The 19,573-nt window shown below is 44.1% G+C and overlaps 1 pseudogene; it reads right to left on the bottom strand.

Annotated features, from left to right (window-relative positions):
- Positions 1 to 237: 237 nt before the first annotated feature.
- On the bottom strand, positions 238 to 664 carry LOC100585729 (annotated as a pseudogene).
- Positions 665 to 19,573: the final 18,909 nt, after the last annotated feature.

Here is a 19,573-nt window from a genome sequence, read left to right as displayed (position 1 = left end):
GAAAACAAAAAACAAACAGACTTGCCATATGATCTAGCAATATAACTTTTTTTTTTTTTTTTTAGAAAGGATGTTTATTCAGGCCTGATACCTCGATACAGCTAGATGTACAAAAATATATCATTCAAAGTCACGAAAACCGTCATCATATTGGTGTGACCTCCTTCCTCCCCTTGGGCACAGCCTTTGCAACTGGCCCCCTTCCCAGCTGCCTCCTTTGAAATCTAGGAGTTGGGGGGCAAGGGTCACTTATTGGCAGCTTCTTCCTGGGCAGCCAAATCTGCCTCCTTCTGAGCAGCCAGGAAGATGGCTCGTTCCTTCTGGAAAGCTGCAAGCTCTTCTGAACTGAGGCTGTTTGCCGGGCCCCCTTTTCAATCCTAGCTGCTGCCTTCACGAAGTAGGAAACAGTGGGGTGTCCAATCTTGATTTCAAATGTCCTCTCAGGTTTCACAAAAGTCTTCGTAGGCAGAGGAATGCCCTCCTTGATGTCCTTTGTCCTCTCATTGAACTCCTTGCAAAATTGGTTGATGGAAACGCCTCTCTGACCCAGCACTGGGCCTGGTGGGGGCCCGGGCATGGCCAGGCCTGCCCGCACGATGGTCTGGATCACACCGCCGACCTCAGGCTTCCTGAGGCCCCGGGTGGCCTGGCTGAGCTTCAACATGATGCGGGGCTGCTGGCTTTAGTTCACCTCAGGGCCAATCTATCAATATAACTTCTGGGTGCATGTCCAAAAGAATTGAAAGCAGAATCTTGAAGAGGTATTTGTACACTGTTAAGAGGAAAACTTCAGCCGAATTAAATTTAAAGGAGTTTTATTGACCAATGAAGGATTCACGAATTGGGCAGCCCCCAGAATCACAGCCAATTCAGAGAGGCTCCAGCATAGCCACATGGCGGAAGATTTATAGACAAAAAAAGGGAAATGATGTAGAGAAATTTGAAGTGAGGTATAAAAACAGCTGGATTGGTTACAGGTTGGCATTTGCCTTATTTGAACACAATTTGAACACTTAGCAGTCTATGAGTGGTTGAAGTTTGGCCGCTGGGAGTGGCCAAGACTCAGCTATTGTTACAGGTACACACTCCTAAGTTAGGTTTTCAATCTTGTCTGCCTATTAAGCTAGGTTACAGTTCTTCCACAAGGACTCAAATATAGAAGTACGGGGTCCTTCTCAGGCCATATTTAGTTTGCTTTAACAACACCTATATTCTTGGCAGCATTATTCACAATACAGGTAGTTAAAACATGGAACTAACCCAAGCGTCCATCAACAGATGAATGGATAAGCAAAATGTGGTACATATACACAATGGAATATTATTTAGCCTTAAAAAGGAAGGAAATTCTAACACACACTGTAACATGGATGAACCTTGAACAGACTATGCTAAGTGAAATAAACCAGTCACAAAAGGACAAATACTGTTTGATTCATGTAGCTGTAGGTATAGGAGGTACCTGGAGTAGTTGAATTCATAGAAACAGAAAGTAGAAGGGTGGCTGCTGGGGGCTGAGGGAGAAGAACAGGAGTTATTGTTTAATGATACAGAGCTTTAGTTTGGGAAGATGAAAAAAATTCTAGAGATGGATAATGGTGGTGATGGCTGCACATCAATGTGAATGTACTTCACCAACTGTGCACTTAAAAATGGTTAAAATGGCAGAGCGTGGTGGCTCACGCCCGTAATCCCAGCACTTTGGGAGGCCAAGGTGGGAGGATCACGAGGTCAGGAGATCAAGACCATCCTGGCCAACATGGTGAAACCCCGTCTCTACTAAAAATACTAAAAATTAGCTGGGCATGGTGGTGCGTGCCTGTAATCCCAGCTACTCCGGAGGCAGAGGAAGGAGAATTGCTTGAACCAGGGAGTCGGAGGTTGCAGTGAGCCGAGTTCGCTCCACTGCACTCCAGCCTGGCGACAGAGAAAGACTTCATCTCAAAAAAAAAAAAAATAAAGGTTAAAATGGTAAATTTTATGTTATGTATATTTTACCACAATTTTAAAAAGTGGAGGCAATAAGAGTACCTACCTCAAGCATTGTAAGTAGTTGCCAGTATTTATTAGGTATTTACTGTGTTTTCAGCACTGTTCCAAGAACTTTAGGCACATATTTATTTCACTTAATCCTTGCACAAATCTTTAAGGTGAATTTATATAGATATGATATATATCTGTTATATATGATATATAGATATGCTATATCTATATCTCTCTCACATATATATTTTTTGCTGTTTCACAAATGGAGAGACTGAAGTGTAGAGGCACTAATTGTCACTCATCTAGTAAAAGGCGGAGTCAGTTGTGATACCCAGACCTGGTCTCTGGTGTAGTTTCTTCTTCTTCTTTTTTTTTTTTTTAACAGCAATAACTTCAGCATCTGTTGTAATTTCTTCCCTCCCTCCCTCCCTCCCTTCCTTCTTTCCTTTCTTTTCTTTCTTTCTCTCTCTCCCTTTCTCTCTCTTTTCTTTCTTCCTTCCTTCCTTCCTTTCTTTCCTTCTTTCTTTCTTTTTCCCTCCCTCCCTCCTTTCCTTCCTTCCTTCCCTCCCCTCTCCCCCCTCCCCTCCCTTCCCCTTCCCTCCCTTTCCTTTCGCCTCCCAGGTTTAAATGATCCTCCTGCCTCAGGCTCCTGAGTAGCTGGGATTACAGGCTCATGCCACCACGCCCAGATAATTTTTGTATTTTAGTAGAAATGGAGTTTCTCCATCTTGGCCAGGCTAGCCTTGAACTTCTGACCTCAGGTGATCCACCCGCCACAGCCTCCCAAAGTGCTAGGATTACAGACATGAACCACCATGCCTGTCCATTTCTTAGACTGGGGACTTGGCCTTGGCACTGCTGTTTCCCCAGTACCTAAAACTGTGCCTGACACATAGTAGGCTCTTAAAACAATTTGCTGACTGAAAACTCCAGAGTGTATTATTGTCTCTCTGCCAAATGCGATAATGCATGGAAAGCACTCTGAGTGGTGCCTGGCACGTGGTGAATGGTCAGTATATGGAAGTAATGGTCACTGCTGTGATGGGCCCGTCTGTATGGCAGGGAGCTCTGAGAAGGGATATAAAATTCACCCTCCTCTAGCCCTGTCTTATGAGCCAGAGTGTGGCCCTGGGGGTAACTCTTCCATCCTCAGCCTGGCCCTATGTGTTCCTCCTTCTCAGCCTCCTTCTGCCTTTGTATTGTTTGTGTGCCTCTCTGCTCCCAGTTGCACTGAGCTCCACTAAGAACAAGGTGGTGGCTTCTTTGGGTCCTCCTCTGCAGCACCCTGTGTACAGGGCTGGGGGACAGGGCTTCTCTTCCCAGTGAGTTCTGAGAGTGCCCAGAGAAACTAAAGTCTGGGGCAACGCCCTTACTTGCTCCGTTTCTTGCATGACCTTGACCTTGACAGCTAGCCTTGGTATCTGACGGTAGCTTTATCCAAGTTAGGAAGCATTTCATTCAGAAACAAGAAGAAAAAGAACAAAGAAAAAAAGAAAAGATTTCAGAATATTGAAAGGCAATCAAAATTCTTGTTTTTGTTTTGTTTTGTTTTTTGATACTGAGGTTTGCTCTTGTTGCCCAGGCTGGAGTGCAATGGCGTGACCTAGGCTCACTGCAATCTCCGCCTCCTGGGTGCAAGTGATTCTCCTGCTTCAGCCTCCCAAGTAGCTGGGATTACAGGCACCTGCCACCATGCCTGGCTAATTTTTTGTATTTTTAGAAGAGATGGGGTTTCACCATGTTGGCCAGGCTGGTCTCAAACTCCTGATGTCAGGTGATCCACCCACCTTGGCCTCCCAAAGTGCTGGGATTACAGGTGTAACCACTGCACCCAGCCTGGCAACCTAAATTCTTAAAATGGATTTATGATAGGATTTAAGAAAGAGACTGTCCACTCAAAGTTAGAGTACCGTTCCATGTCTTTTTTTGTTTAATGGTTTAGTATATGTACTTTCCCGTGGCTGACAGTCAGCCCTGTGGGCAGCCATTTTGTCTGTGCTCTCAACAAACAGGAAGTTCCCATGTCGGGAGATGCCTGAACTGGGAAGAGCATGGCTTTGGGGATATCACCTGAGTGAGGAGTGGGAGCCTTTGCCCTTTGCCCTAGAAAAACAAAAAGGAAATCGCTATTGTGACTACAAAATCAGCTCTTCTAGAGAAATCTGCACCATTTGCTGTCTTTAAGGTGTTGGGTCTCAGAAAATAACACCCCAAAATGAAGGCCTCAGAGACAACATCAGGAACAAAAGTTTTTCTCTGACCTCCTGCCCTCCTGTCTCCCAGTCCCATTCTAGCCATAGAAGCTAGGATCCCTCTTCCCTAAGGTGATTCATAGCAACCAGAGCCCCTTTTCCCTAAAGCCAGCCATAAAACTTGAAAATATTACTCTAACTTGCTCCCCACTTTTAAGTGTAAAAAACTGGCCGTAAAGAAATGGTCTGACCTACCTTGTTTGATTGCAGGTCATAAGACCCGCATTGTAGAGAGGGTCCTACCTCACACCAGAAGGAAAGAATGCTGCTCAGAGAGGCCAAGAAGAATCTAGACAGACAAGCCTGGCTGGGTTATCCCATTCAGTCTAGAGTGTATCTTTTTTTTTTTTTTTTTTTGAGACAGAGTTTCCCCCCCGTCACCCAGGCTGGAATGCAGTGGCACGATCTCTGCTCACTGCAAACTATGCCTACCAGGTTCAAGTGATTCTCATGACTCAGCCTCCCAAGTAGCTGGGACTACAGGCACACGCCACCATCCCTGGCTTATTTTTGTATTTTTAGTAGAGACAGGGTTTCACCATGTTGGTCAGGCTGGTCTCAAACTCCTGACCTCGAGTGATCTGCCCTCCTAGGCCTCCTGAAGTGCTGGGATTACAGCACGAGCCGCCATGCCTAGCCAGAGCATATCTTTTTGGTCCAATCGTATTTCAACACAGCTGTCCATAATTTGTTGAAGCTAAGCATAAAAATGCACAATTTCCTCTGTATCTTTGGGTCTTCTTTCTGAAAGCTCCTGTGTATACATGTTAAGTAAATTTGTACACCTTTTCTCCAATTAATCTGCCTTTTGTGAGTTGATTTTTCAGTGAATCTTCAGAGCCAAAGGTCCTCCCGGTCCCTACAAAGGTCTTCGTTTTTCTAGCAAGTGGCCTATTAGCTTCTAACTTCCAACACGCAGTTTCTGATAGCTGTTAGATTCTGAACAAATTGCTGATTTAATTTTGCTCCTGATTAACCCACATGGAGTAGCCCCTTATGTACTTCCCCTTCCCCCACCCCCAAAATCCTGGGTCTCCAGAATCAGTTCACAGAGGGAGAGTGGCATAAACCACTTTTTTTGAAACCTCAAAGATTTGCATACTTCATGATATTTTTTCTCTATTTATGTACCATTTGTGTCATTATTTACTCAATATTTTTCTTTACAGATTTTTTTGTTTTTTGGTTTTTGTTTTTAGACAAGGTCTCTCTGTGTTGCCCAGGCTGAAGTGCACTGGCACAATTATAGCTCACTGTAGCCTTGTCTTCCTGGGCCAAGGGATCCTCCCATCTCAGCCTCCCAAGTAGCTGGGACTGCTGGCATGTGTCACCACATCCAGCCAATTTTTAAAAGTGTTTTTTGTAGAAATGGGGTCTCACTATGTTGCCCAGGCTGGTCTCAAACCCCTGAGTTCAAGTGATCTTTCTGCCTTGGCTTCTCAAAGTGCTGGCACTATAGGTGTGAGCCATTGAACACAGCCTTACAATCATCTTTTAAACTTTAACATTACCCTAATCAGTTGCTGCCTATACAGTCATGGGTTTTATGTTTCATTATATATACACACAAACTTATATATGTATAATTTTTTTTTTTTTTTGAGATGGAGTCACACTCTGTCGCCCAGGCTGGAGTGCAGTGGCATGATCTCAGCTCACTGCAACCTCCGCCTCCCAGGTTCAAGCGATTCTCCTGCCTTAGCCTCCCCAGTAGCTGGGATTACAGGTGTGCACCACCACGCCCAGCTTATTTTTGTATTTTTAGTAGAGATGGGGCTTCACCATGTTAGCCAGGCTGATCTCGAACTCCTAACCTCAAGTGATTTGCCCGCCTCAGCCCCTCAAAGCACTGGGATTATAGTTGTGAGCCACTGCACTTGGCCTTATACTTTTAAATAAATACATAACTAGTAAAAAAAAAAAAAAAAAAAAAAAAAAAAAAAAAAAAGTACTGTTATACCACTAAAATCATCTGATATGTGTACCCCATCTCAGGAACGCTGGCCAAATTGTGGGGCTCAGAGTAGATCTATGGAGGTGGATTTTCTCAGGCTTGAGTGGAACAAGGACCAGCTGTTACCATAAGGACCTTCTCGGGATCTCCCCTGCCTTTCTTCTGCATGAGTCTCCAATAATTGTCTTCAGCTGTGGGGCAAACAGTACTAAAGTGCTGAGTGCAGACCTTTAGAATCGCTCCACAACTCTATCAGCAGTAGGCCATTCTCCCCAGGTTTCTGTTCTTCCTTCTTTTAGTGGAACTGGTTTCTGCTCTACCACACCCTGGGTGGAGTCTCTGTCATTCGAGCAAGTCACCACTTGGATGCGTGGTGGCGCATGCCTGTAGTCCCTGCTGCTTGGGAGTCTGAGGCAGAAGAATTGATTGAACCCGGGAGGCAGAGGTTGCAGCGAGCCGAGATGGTGCCATTGCACTCCAGCCTGGGCAACAAGAGTGAAACGCCGTCTCAAAAAAAAAAAAAAGGGTTTAAAAAAATTTTTAAAATTATTTTATTGAGATATAACTTTTATATCTTAAGTGTACAGCTTGATGAATTTTTATATGTAAGTATATACCATTAAGGCCGCCACTCAAGATATAGTCCTGTGCTATTCAATACAGAAGCCATCAGCCAGGTGCAGTGGCTCACACCTGTAATCCCAGTACTTTGGGAGGCCGAGGTGGGCGGATCACCTGAGGTCAGGAGTTGGAGACCAGCCTGGCCAACATTTCGAAACCCTGTCTGTAATCCCACGTACTTGGGATGCTGAGGCAGGAGACTCACTTGAACCCAGAGGCGGAGGTTTCCAAAGTGGTTGTTACAATTTACACTCCCATCAGCCATGGATGAGTCTTGGTTGCTCCACATCCTCACCAAAGTTGGTATTGTAAGTCCTTTTGATTTTATCTAGTCTGATTGGGAGGCAGTGTGGTTTTTTCATTTTTGTTTTTTGGGTTTTTGTTTTTGTTTGTTTGTTTTGAAACAGTCTCGCTCCATCACGCAGGCTGGAGTGCAGTGGCACGATATATTGGCTATCCACAACTTCCACCTACGGGGTTCAGGCGATTCTCATGCCTCAGCCTCCTGTGTAGGTGGGATTACAGGTGCCCGCCACCACGCTGGGCTAATTTTTATATTTTTAATAGAGACAGGGTTTTGCCATGTTGGCCAGGTGAACTCCTGATCTCAAGTGATTCACCCGCATTGGCCTCCCAAAGTGCTGGGATTACAGGCGAGAGCCATTGTGCCCAGCCAGCAGTCTAGTTTTGAATTGCAAATAATTCTAATCATTTTCTTCCCTTTACAAGGTAACAAACACCCACTTAGAAGATACACATAGGCAAAAAGAAGGCAGTAAAAATACTCATCATCTCAAGCAAATCACTGTTAACATTTGATATATATCCATCTGCATGTGTATCAGTGTGTAAACTGACAAAAATGGCAACATACTACAATATTTTTTCTAACAATTTACCATGACCATCTTTCCATGTCTATGAATATTTATATACAGCATAATTTTTTAAAGCCAAATAATGTTCCATCATATGGCTGACCATAATTTAATCCTCTTATTCTCGAGCATTTAGACTATTGCCAATTTTTCACTATTATAAACACATTTATAATGAGTATCTTGCCACTAAATCTTTGCTTATGTCCTTTAAAATTTCCAGGAGTGGAGCTGCTTGTTAAAAGGCTGGTATGCATGATTTGAGGGCTGCCAAGCTGTCCTCCCAAGCAGCTGCCTCCCCACCCTTGAGACAAAAACCTATTTCTAACCAACAATTGCCAGTTTGAAGAGGATCCTCTCTAGAACACAGGATTGCTCCTTCTAACGTGCAGGAGGCACTCTTTCCCCAAGAATGCGAAGTAAATCTATAACACAAAAGCACAGTCAGGCCAGGTGTCTCTGGGGCTGAGCAGGAGCTGTTGGGTTTCCGGAGAAGTCTAGGAAGGGAAATGTGGATCTGTGAGAGGGCAGATGCTAACCAAGTAAGTCAGAGAGGCCAGAGGGGTCTCTCAGGTGAGGTCTACAGAGAGAGGTCAGGGAATAACAGCACATTGTGACTTGGCAGCTGTTGGTTCTGACAATCCATATTCCCAACAGCTCTCCTTGATCTCCATCCGTTTATGTGGGAAGTTTTGCTCTATGAGAGGGGGAAGAAATGTCTGGAAGTAGATGGAAGTACTTGTGCCCCCTACTCACTCCTTCAGACTCGACATAAGCACTCTATAAAGAGAGGGACTTAGAGCAAGAATAAGCTGATGGAACAATTCAAGATGGGACTTCCCAAAATTCAGGGCCAGGCAGAGCTACTTGAGAGCCCAGGCAAGCTGGTGTAGCTCAGAGGGAGCCAATCCAGTCCCCAGCTCTGCATGAAATGCTCTGCCTTGGGGCCCAGAAAAGCCACAGACCTCTCATTATTGTTAAGGCAGAGGTGATGCCTTTCCAAGGGGATTCAGGGGCACAGACATGCAGAAATGGGGCCAAAGATTTAAAAAAGGCTAGAGGCTGCCTGGTGACTCCAGGGATAGACTGGTTTTGCGTGCCCTTGTGAGGCTCCTCTCAGGGACTCCCAGAAAGAAATGGGACACTCTGAGGAAGGCAGAGGTCCCACTGTTGCACAGGTGGGGGCTGTGGAGCCAGCAGCCTAATGGGCTACAGGAAGAAACGTGCATGCTGCGTGAGAACACCTGGTGACTCCTGGAGGAACGTGACTGGGCAGACCCTGCTAATGGTTCCCCAATGTCCATTCTCTGAGTCTTCCCTCCAGGAAGAGGCTGTCTCACCTTGAGGTTAGCCACTCTCCAGGAGGCAGTATCTTTCTGCTTCTCTTATAGCTAGGTGTGGCCACATGACTAGATCTGGCCAATGGGATGTGAGCGCAGAAGTGATGCATTCACCCTCTGGGTCATGGCACTGAAAGGAAACTGGGCGGGGCGTGGTGGCTCACACCTGTAATCCCAGCACTTTGGGAGGCCAAGGCGGGTGGATGACAAGGTCAAGAGATTGAGACCATCTTGGCCAACATGGTGAAACCCCGTCTCTACTAAAAATACAAAAATTAGCCAAGTGTGGCATGTGCCTGTAATCTCAGCTACTCAGGAGGCTGAGGCAGGAGAATCGCTGAACCCAGGAGGCAGAGGTTACAGTGAGCCGGGATTACGCCACTGCATTCCAGCCTGGCAACAGAGTGAGACTCCGTCTCAAAAAAAAAAAAAAAAAAAAAGGAAGGAAACTGTTTATACTTTATTTTATCTCTTTCTATTAATTAGAATGTGGACATGGTAGAGCAGAATTGTCTACCTTGTGAATGAAGGTAACACTCTAGAGCAGAGTGATGATGGAAATACTACATATCTTATACATCTGCACTATCCAACATAGAACCACTAGCCACATGTGACTATTAAGCACTTGAAATATGACAAGTGCAACTGATAACTTGAATCTTCCATTTTATTTAATTTTAATTAAGTAAAAGAGTTACCTGTGGCTAATGGCTGCAGTTTTTGGATAGTGTGGCTCTTGGAGATGGCAGAGCAACAAGATAGAAGGCATCTGGGTGCCTGGGGACCCCTCAGGAAACAGAGCCTCCTCTTTCCTCCAGGCTTCCTAGGCTCAGACTTTTACATGGCAGAGATATAAATATCTTTTTTTTAATAAAGATATAAAGATACCTTTTTTTTTTGACAGAGTCTCACTCTGTCACCCAGACTGGAGTGCAGTGATGTGATCTCGGCTCACTGCAACCTCCACCTCCTGGGTTCAAGTGATTATCCTGTCTCAGTCTCCCAAGTAGCTAGGATTACAGGTGCCCAGCTAATTTTTGTATTTTTAGTAGAGACAGGGTTTCGCCATGTTGGCCAGGTTGGTCTCAAACTCCTGACCTCAGGCGATCCACCTGCCTCAGCCTTCCAAAGTGCTGGGATTACAGTTGTGAGCCACCTTGCCTGGCCATATCTACCTCTTCAAAACTGTTTTTATTTGGTCTTTGTTGAAACAGCTGAACAAACGTCTCAACTAATATGACTTACTGCAGATCAGGGAGATTTTACAGAACGGTCTAACTAGACTTTTTAGATGATGCAAATAGCACAAGGGGAATGTAATGAAAGGTAGGAGGTGAGAAAAAGAAGAGATAGATGGAAACTCACCACAGACTAATTGATTCATTCAACGAATATCCTATAACCATCGTATTGATTATTGTTTCATAGCAAACTGTCCCAACACTTAGCAGCTTAAAATAACAAACATGTATTATTTCATAATTTCTCTGGGTCAGGAATTCAGGAGTGGTTTAGCTGGGTAATTATAGCCCAAGGTTTTTTATTTTTTATTTATTTACATATATTTTTTGAGACAGCATCTCACTCTTGTTTCCCAGGCCAGAGTGTGGTGGCATGGTCACGGCTCACTGCAGCCTCAACCTCCCTGGGCTCAGGTGATCCTCTCGTCTCAGCCTCCTGAGTAGCTGGGACTATAGGTACCTGCCACCATGCTTGGCTAATTTTTGTATTTCTTGTAGAGATGGGTTTTCGCCATGTTGCCCAGGTTAGTCTCGAACTCCTGGGCTCAGGTGATCCTCCAGCCTCAGCCTCCCAAAGGGCTAGGATTACAGGAATGAGCCACTGTGCCCAGTCCCCAGGGTCTCTTATGAACTTACACTCAAGGCATTGACTGGGGCTGCAGTCATCTGAAGGCTTGACGAGGGCTACAGATCCACTTCTAAAAAGTACACTCTCATGGCTGTTGGCTGGGGGGCCTCAGTTCCTCCCATATGGATCTTTCTCATAGGGCTGCTTGAGTGTCCCCCGGGCTGGGTGATTCAAGACAGCAAGAAGCAAGTTGCATGCCTTTTATAGTATGACTTAGTCTCAGAAGTCACACATCACTTACACTATCCATAATATTTTAGCCATTAAAATTTACTAAGTCCAGGCCAGACATGGTGGTGCATGCCTATAATCCCAGCACTTTGGGAGGCTAAGGTGGGAGGATCACTTGAGGCCAGGAGTTTGAGAACAGGCTGGGCAACATAGTAAGACCCTGTCTCTACAAAAAAAAAAATTTAATTAGCTGGGTGTGATGGTGCACACCTGTAGTGCTAGCTGCTTGGGAGGCTGAGGTGGGAGGATTTCTTGAGCTCAGGAATTTGAAGCTGCAGTGAGCTATGATTGTGCCACTATACTTCAGCCTGAGTAACAGAGAGGAGATTTGTCTCTAAAAAAAAAAAGAGAGAGAGAGAGAGGAACTTACTAAGTCCAGTTGACACTCAAGGAAAGGGAAATTAAATTGCACCCTTCAAAAAAAGTAGTGTCATGAAAGTTGTGCACATACTTTAAAAAAAAAAAAACAAACCGCCGGGCTCAGTGGCTCATGCCTGTAATCCCAGCACTTTGGGAGGCCAAGCCGGGTGGATCACCTGAGGTCAGGAGTTCAAGATCAGCCTGGCCAACATGGTGAAACCCGGTCTCTACTGAAAGTACAAAAATTAGCCAGGTGTGATGGCACTCGCCTGTAATCCCAGCTACTTGGGAGGCTGAGGCAGGAAAATTGCTTGAACCTGGGAGGCAGAGGTTGCAGTGAGCTGAGACTGTGCCATTGCACTCCAGCCTGGGTGACAAGAGCAAAACTCTGTCTCAAAAAATATATATATATACATTTTCTCTCTGTACCTCTATAGAACATTACTGGCAAGTGAGGAGAATTATTAGTCAATATTATTGTAATAACTGATGAACCATTGGAAAAACAAAAAAAACACAAACAAAAACAAAAAAACCTTAGATTTCTACCTCACATTTCATGCCAAAATAAATTCCAGATAGTTTAAATATTTAAGTGTTTAAAACTACTGGAAAAAATTTCGATAAAGAAAATTGAAGTAGAGTCCAGGTACAGTGGCTCATGTCTGTAATCCCAGGACTTTGGGAGGCCAAGGTGGGAAAATCACTTGAGGTCAGTAGTTCAAGACCAGCCTAGGCAACATAAGGAGGTCTTGATTATACTACAAAAAAGAAAAAAACAAAAAAAAAGCTAGGCATGGTGGTGTGTGCCTATTGTCTCAGTTATTCAGGAGGCTGAAGAGGGAGGATCACTTGAGCTCAGGGGCTCAAGGCTTCAGTGAGCTGTGATTGCACCACTGCACTCCAGCCTGGCCAGCCTGGGTGACAGAATAAGACCCTGTTTAAAAAAAAAAAAATTGAAGTAGAAAGGATATTAAACTATGACGCTGAAGCTTAGGCAACACCAAAGAAAAAACTGATAGACGTGATTACATATGCAAATTAAATACTTCAGAAGAGAAAAAAACAAGTCAAAAGACAAATGAAAACTGAAGAGAAATATTTGCAACCTATAAGACAGACAAGAACTAAACCCTTAAATAAAGAACTTTTACAATTTCAGGCAAAAACAACAACAACAAAAGGACTCCAAAACATGTCCCAGCAGTATGTCTCCTTCCCTGGGTAACTAGATTGTAATTGTGGAAGAGAGCATTGTGTCTGAAATGTCTTCCTACTGCTCACAGAATGTTACACACTGTCAGTACTCAGATCGAGTCTGTTGATTGCAACTCTTTATACCACTTCCAAAAATGCCTGTGCTGCTTTCTGTTCCTCCCCTCAAGTACTCTCCTCTTGTCTCTCTCAGAGCAATGTCATTAAGATGCTTCCTGTGCAATCTGTGACTCACAGCTAGATTATGGCACAGGCAGTGCTGATTTCAGCAAGAAACCGTCCGCAAGGCATAGATTGCGTTCCTGCAATGATGCCCAAAGAGAAAATTAAAACAGGAAAGTCTTTGCATTCATTCAGCACCTCATTCTTAGACCCTTACTATGTATCTGGAGCTGTATTTTTTTATCTGAGTTAGTGCTCATGAGGGAGAGTGCAGCCAAGAGACCTGGTCAGGGGGAAAGGATGCTGGGCCAGGAGATCTGGATTTAAGTGCTGGCTCTGCCACCTGTGCTCTGGAGGACCAGACAGGTCCCTTCCAGCCCTTGGCCTCAGTTTCTCCCTCTGTAAAACAACTGAGGGAACTAAGTGGTCCCATGGGCTCCTCCAGCTCTGACATCTGAGGATTCAGCTCATTTCCTCTTTTTAAAGTGTAGACTCTAATATCTGGTTTAATCGTAATTGAGAAGTGTTTTGAAGTCCCTTAAGAGTCCTTGTCAGATTTTGGAACCCACTGAGAGTAAAGAAAATGTTTTCAATTACTGAAGTTGTTCCTCCATTTTCTAAAAAAGACTGCTCTACTCACTTGGAAAAAGTAAAATTGCACAGATTGAAATAACTAGGGAGGCGGTAATGCGGTTAAGTGCTGGGCCTGCCCTGGTCTCCAGGTTCACTGTGGTGGTGCACGTTGCACTGTAATTTGCGAAGCGCCTGTCGGGTTTTCAGGGGCTCAGTATTCTCTACTACTCCAGGAGTCTGTCCAGAGCAGGGCTGCCTCTAGACCTAGACAGAGTAAGCTCTGGAGTTGATTTCCAGCTCTTCCTGTCCCCAAATATCCTTCTACCTGTCTGCCATGGTGTCTGAAGTTCCTATCACTGGAGCTTCTCCTTTAAATTAAGATTTTTGGCAGCAATTAATTCTGGCTCCCCAGTGTGTGCCTTCCACCACCTACTTCCACACATCCATTCCCCTTCTTCTGATCTGACCACAGAGACAGACATGGGAGCCAGCTTGGGCCAAACATTAGACTTCATTTTCCTGGACACATGATTGGTCCAGGGATGGGCATGGCATAGCCAATGCAGGGAGAGAGAGGGTCCCTGTCCCTGTGTTACTAAGCTGGGAGGGTGTTAGTCTGAGTCTTCTGCCAGACATCATTCTTACAAGGAAAGAAACTGACTATGGAATGAGGCCAGGCAGAGGCAACAGAGATGAGAGGTGTAGAGAGAGCCATAGAAAGAGGGCACCAGGCCAGGCGTGGTGGCCCATGCCTGTAATCCTAGCACTTTGGGAGGCTAAGGCCAGCAGTCACTTGAACTCAGGAGTTTGAGAACAGCCTGGGTAACAGGGTGAAACCCTGCCTCTACAAAAAATAAAAAAATTAGCAGGGCGAGCTGGTGTGTGCATATAGTCCCAGCTACTCAGGAGGCTGAGGTAGGAGGATTGCTTGAGCCTGGGAGGCAGAGGTTGCAGCGACCTGAGATCGTGTCACTGCACTCAGGCCTGGGTGACCAACTGAGACATCGTCTAAAAAAAAAAAAAAAAAAAGAACAACAACAACAAAACGGGCACCAAAGAAACAAGACAGGGAGGGAAGGGAGGGGTTGGGGGGTGGAGAGGGGGGCGGGGGGAGAGAGAGAGAGAGAGGGAGAGAGAGAAATTTACCCTGAAGTCTTTGTTCCTATAACTCCCCCTTAAAGTCTATAAGCTACCCCATTATCCTTCTAGCTACGTAAGTAAATAAATTCTCTTTTTGCTTCAGACCACTTGGATTTGGGAGAGTCCTGATTAATTGTCTCTCCAGGAGACTCTTCTTGAACTGCAATGTGTTATCTAGAAGGGATGACACATGGAATCAGTAATGTTGATGAGGTTTTCATATAAGCTGTGAATAGTACATAGAACAGATAAGTTTTGACAAGGAAGATAAAGTAAGAGCATTGCTAGAGAAATCAGGCATCGTAGAGAAGGGCAGAACACTTGAACACTGCTGGTAGAAATGTAAAATGGCGTAGCCATTGTAGAAAAGAGTCTGGCAGTTCCCCAAAAGATTATACATATGTTACCATATGCCCAGCAATTCTGCTCCTAGGTGTATACCCAAGAGAACTGAAAACACATTTTCTTGAATTTTTTTTTTTTGTAGGGATGGCGCTCTTGCTATGTTGCCCAGGCTGGTCTCAAATGCCTGGGTTTAAGCGGTCCTTCCACCTCGGTCTCCCAAAGTGCTGGGATTACAGGTGTAAGCCACTGCACCTACCCTGGAAACATATTTTCGTACAAAACCCTGTGCATAAATGTTCACAGCAACATTACTTATAATAGCCAAAATCATAGAAACAATCCAATTGTTCATCAGCGAATGAATGTATAAACAAAATATGGTTTATCCATACAACAGAATGTTACTCAGCAATAAAAAGGAATGAAGTTTTGATACATGCCATGACACAGATGAACTTTAAGAATATCATGCTAAGCAAAAGGAGCCAGTAACAAAAGGAAACAAATTGCATGATTCCATGTAAATGAAATGTCTAGAATGGGCAAATCCATAGAGACAGAAAGTAGATTAGTGGTTGCTGGGGCTAGAGAGAGAGAGGAATGGAGAGTAGCTGCTAATGGATATACAGTTTCTTTTGGGACATGAAAATGTTCTGGAATTAGATAGTAGTGATGGTTGCACAATCTTGTGACTATACTAAAAAACAGTGGCATGTATACTTGAAAAGGATGCATTTTGGTTACATAAGTTACATCTAATCCAACTCTTTTTTTTTTTTTTTTCTTTTTGAGACAGGGTTCAACTCTGTTGCCCTGGCTGGAGTGCAGTGTTGCAATCACAGCTCACTGTAGCCTCAATCTCCTGGGCTCAAGTGATCCTCCCACCTCAGCCTCCTGAATAACTGGAACTACAGGCATGTACCACCATGCCCAGCTAATTTTTGTATTTTTGTAGAGACAGAGTTTTAGCATTTTGCCCAGGCTGGTCTTGAACTCCTGAACGCAAGTGATCCGCCCGCCTCAGCCTCCCAAAGTGCTGGGATTATAGGCGTGAGCCATGGAGCCTGGCCTAATTCAATTTTTTTTTTTTTTAAGTATCATTGCTCTTCTTATTCTGATCATTCCCTTTTTTATATCACAGTATCCAGAATACATTTTGTGGTTTGACTCTGATTCTCCTTTAGACATCCCTCCCCCAGCCCCACTTCCACACTTAGTCCTCCAAAACACTTAGAATCTTTGGGACACTGCCTGGTATGAATAGGATCTGGGGCTAATTTCCCTTTCAAAGGAGCTGGACCCTTTTTTACTTGCTCAGCTATTTTGCTGGGGGTAAAGGACCGGTCTTATCAACTCAAAAGGGACAGGCAGCAGTGGACTGAAACTAATCCACAATTTTGTTTAAATTTACTTGTCAAAAGCAGAAATATTCAATTTCATGGATACTCCCAATTCCCTGCACGGGGAGCAGACTTCCAGGAAGCAATTATGTAGTATAAAACGTAATGGGCAACAGGGGGTGCCTGGTGAATTATTCATAATCTGATAATGATTTTAACCCATTTTTAACATGACCTGTTATTGGTGTTAGCTTCTGGCAAGTTCTCAAAGTAAACAACACAGAGGTTTTCTTTAGTCATGTTTATATAACCATAAACCTCCTGCCTCTCCCTGAAACTACCTGAATAATTAAAATCAAAAGAGGCCTGGGAACCCTTTTCCTGCCCAAGTCTACAAGACAGAGGTAAAGGCTGCTTTACAGCCTTCATCTAGCACAGCCATCACTGCTCACTGCAGCCTTCTCAGGGAGGTTGGTGTGGCATCATGCCCAGCATAGTGCCTGGCACCAAGAAGGCACACAATACTCATCTGTTTTTGATTGCTGAATGAATGAATGAATGAATGATAGAAAGAATGAGGTATTTGTGCTAAGGAAGAGTTGGGCTAGTCGTTTTGCTGCTTATCAGCTAATCTGAGCAAATGTCTTGCCCTCAATTTCTTTATCTACAAAATGAAGACAATAATACCTGCCTTGCTGAGTTACTGGAAGAATTTGAGAAGATAAATGCTCAATAAGCAATAGATGTTATTATGGTCTCTCTTTCTAATAGCAGCCCTATAACTTCCCCACATTTGATTAACTATGAGTCAGCAGAAGCTTACTTAGGAGCCAAAGGTTCCCCAACCTGGCTGTGTATCTGAAACACCTGGGGAGGTTTGTAAGCCATAAATTTGCAGGTTTTTCCTCCAGGGATTCTGATTCAGTATGAATTCAGTAGGGTGGGGCCAGAGAATGTATTTTTTTAGTTTTGTTTTTAAAATTAAGGTAAAATTGCAAACCATTAAATGCAAAAATCTTCAGAGTATAACTGGATGAATTTAAACAAATGTATACACTTGCATGTCCAACACCCCAATGAAGATATAGAACATTTCCATGACCCCAGAAGATTTCCCCTTCTGCTCAACCCCTATCCTGTATAGATAACCACTGTTCTGATTTCTGACACCACGGAGTATTTTTGCCTGTTCTTTAAAGTAGTATTAATGGAACCATAAAATATGCATTCTTTTCTGTTCACAGTTTCACTTACATTTAAAAAAAATCATTTTTCTATGTGCCTGGTTTCTTTTGCTTCTCGTATGTTTCTGGGAATCAGCCATGTTGCTGCGTGTGTCATATCAATAGTACAGTCCTTGTTACTGCCGAATCACATTTGGCTATCTGGCCATTTCTCAATTTGTTTATCTCTTCATCTATATGGGCCTTTGAGGTTTGTTTCAGGCTATCATGAATAAAGCTGCTATAAATATGTTTTCATTTATCATGAGTAAATACCTAGGAGTGGCCAGGCGCAGTGGCTCATGCCTGTAATCCCAGCACTTTGGGAGGCTGAGGCGGGTGAATCACCTGAGGTCAGGAGTTCGAGCCCAGCCTGACTAACATGGTGAAATCCTGTCTCTACTAAAAATACAAAAATTAGCTGGGTGTGGTGGCAGGCACCTGTAATCCCAGCTACTCAGGAGGCTGAAGGAATTCTGTGGTGCTTCCAAGGGAAAGTGGGCAGGGCCCAGGAGACTCCTCAGACTCAGGAAATGGGAAAATGGGAGTCGGAGTTGGGTCCCATACCTGTGTGGGAGACAAAAAGTTGTCAAAATACAGCCATTGTATTCCAAGGGTCATGCTGGCTGTTGGCTCAGGAATTATATATATACATACACACACACACACACACACACACACACACACACACACACATATACACACACACATATACTTTTTTTTTCCTTTTTTCTTTCTGAAATTGCATTTCCTTTTGGGATTATTACAATTTCTCAGTAGGGGAGAAGACAGTGATGCTGTGGTCCAGTATTTCCCAAAGGGTGATACAGGATGGTTTCAGAGGTTATAGAGATACATATGATTAAAAGTAAGTGTTATAAGCTGGGCGTGGTGGCTCACACCTGTAATCCTAGCACTTTGGGAGGCTGAGGCAGGCAGATCACTTGAGGTGAGGAGTTCAAGACAAGCCTGGCCAACATGATGAAACCCTGTCTCTACTAAAAATACAAAAAAATTAGCCAGGCATGGTGATACGTGACTGTAATCCCAGTTACTCAGGAGGCTGAGGCCGGAGAATCACTTGAACCCAGGAGGCAGAGGTTGCAGTGAGCCAAGATTGTGCCACTGCACTCCAGCCTGGGTGACAGAATGAGACTCTGTCTCCTAAAATAAAAAAGTGTTCTAGTACATAGTGGTAAAAATAAAACTAGTACATTAAATATGTGATTTCTTGGACATATTGCCTGGCATGAAGCCAAGTTAAAAAGCGAATTCAATTTTCAGAAGCATACTAAGTATATAAAAATACAGGTGACACCAAGGTATGACAAAAATTATGATGGTGGATATGAGTGGCTGAGATGATAGAAAATTACGCCAGTCAAACCACGCATTTAACAGATGAGGAATCTAAGGCCCTGCCATGCAAGGGACTTACTCAAGGTCAGACCTCATCAGGGCTAAAACCAGATGACAAAATTCCCTGGTTCCTGGCCCAGTGCTTACTCCAATATGCCTGCTACTTCCCTCTTGTGAGAAGGGGAAGAGATCTCAACAGCCATGCAGCCTAGCCCCTAGATTCAAAGTCAAATGCATTTTCAGAAATAGCCTGCAGTTTGCTTAGAGTTAATAAGGTGGAAGGAGATTTCTAAGGAATGAACACCAAGATCTGGGTAATTCTCTTCATATGAATTCTCTGGGGGAGCAAAGTGTGCATCTGGGTTCCTACTGCTGCCTCCCATCCCTCCAGAAGACTACAAATGGCCCCTCAGACAAAGCAGCAGACCCATGCTTGAGTGCCCCAGGCAAAGCGTCTACCCCTGCATAGGCCCCGGGAGGCCACAGAGAGGGCCTTGATTGTTCATAGAAACCACTTCAAGCAGCTGGAAAGGTGTAAGGGCACACCTTCTCAGATGCCTGTCTTAAATTCTTTTTCTTTTCTTTTTTTAAAAATTATTATTTTTTTTAGAGTTGGGGTCTTACTATGTTGGCTAGGCTGGTCTTGAACTCCTGGGCTCAAGTGATCCTTCCACCTTGGCCTCTCAAAGTGCTGGGCTTATAGGCATGAACCATCATGCCCA

This window comes from Nomascus leucogenys, chromosome 2 (assembly GCF_006542625.1).
Source record: "Nomascus leucogenys isolate Asia chromosome 2, Asia_NLE_v1, whole genome shotgun sequence".
In the NCBI taxonomy this organism is placed as follows: domain Eukaryota; kingdom Metazoa; phylum Chordata; class Mammalia; order Primates; family Hylobatidae; genus Nomascus; species Nomascus leucogenys.
Note: the sequence above shows the minus strand (reverse complement) of the source record. Positions and strands in the feature narration are given on the sequence as shown.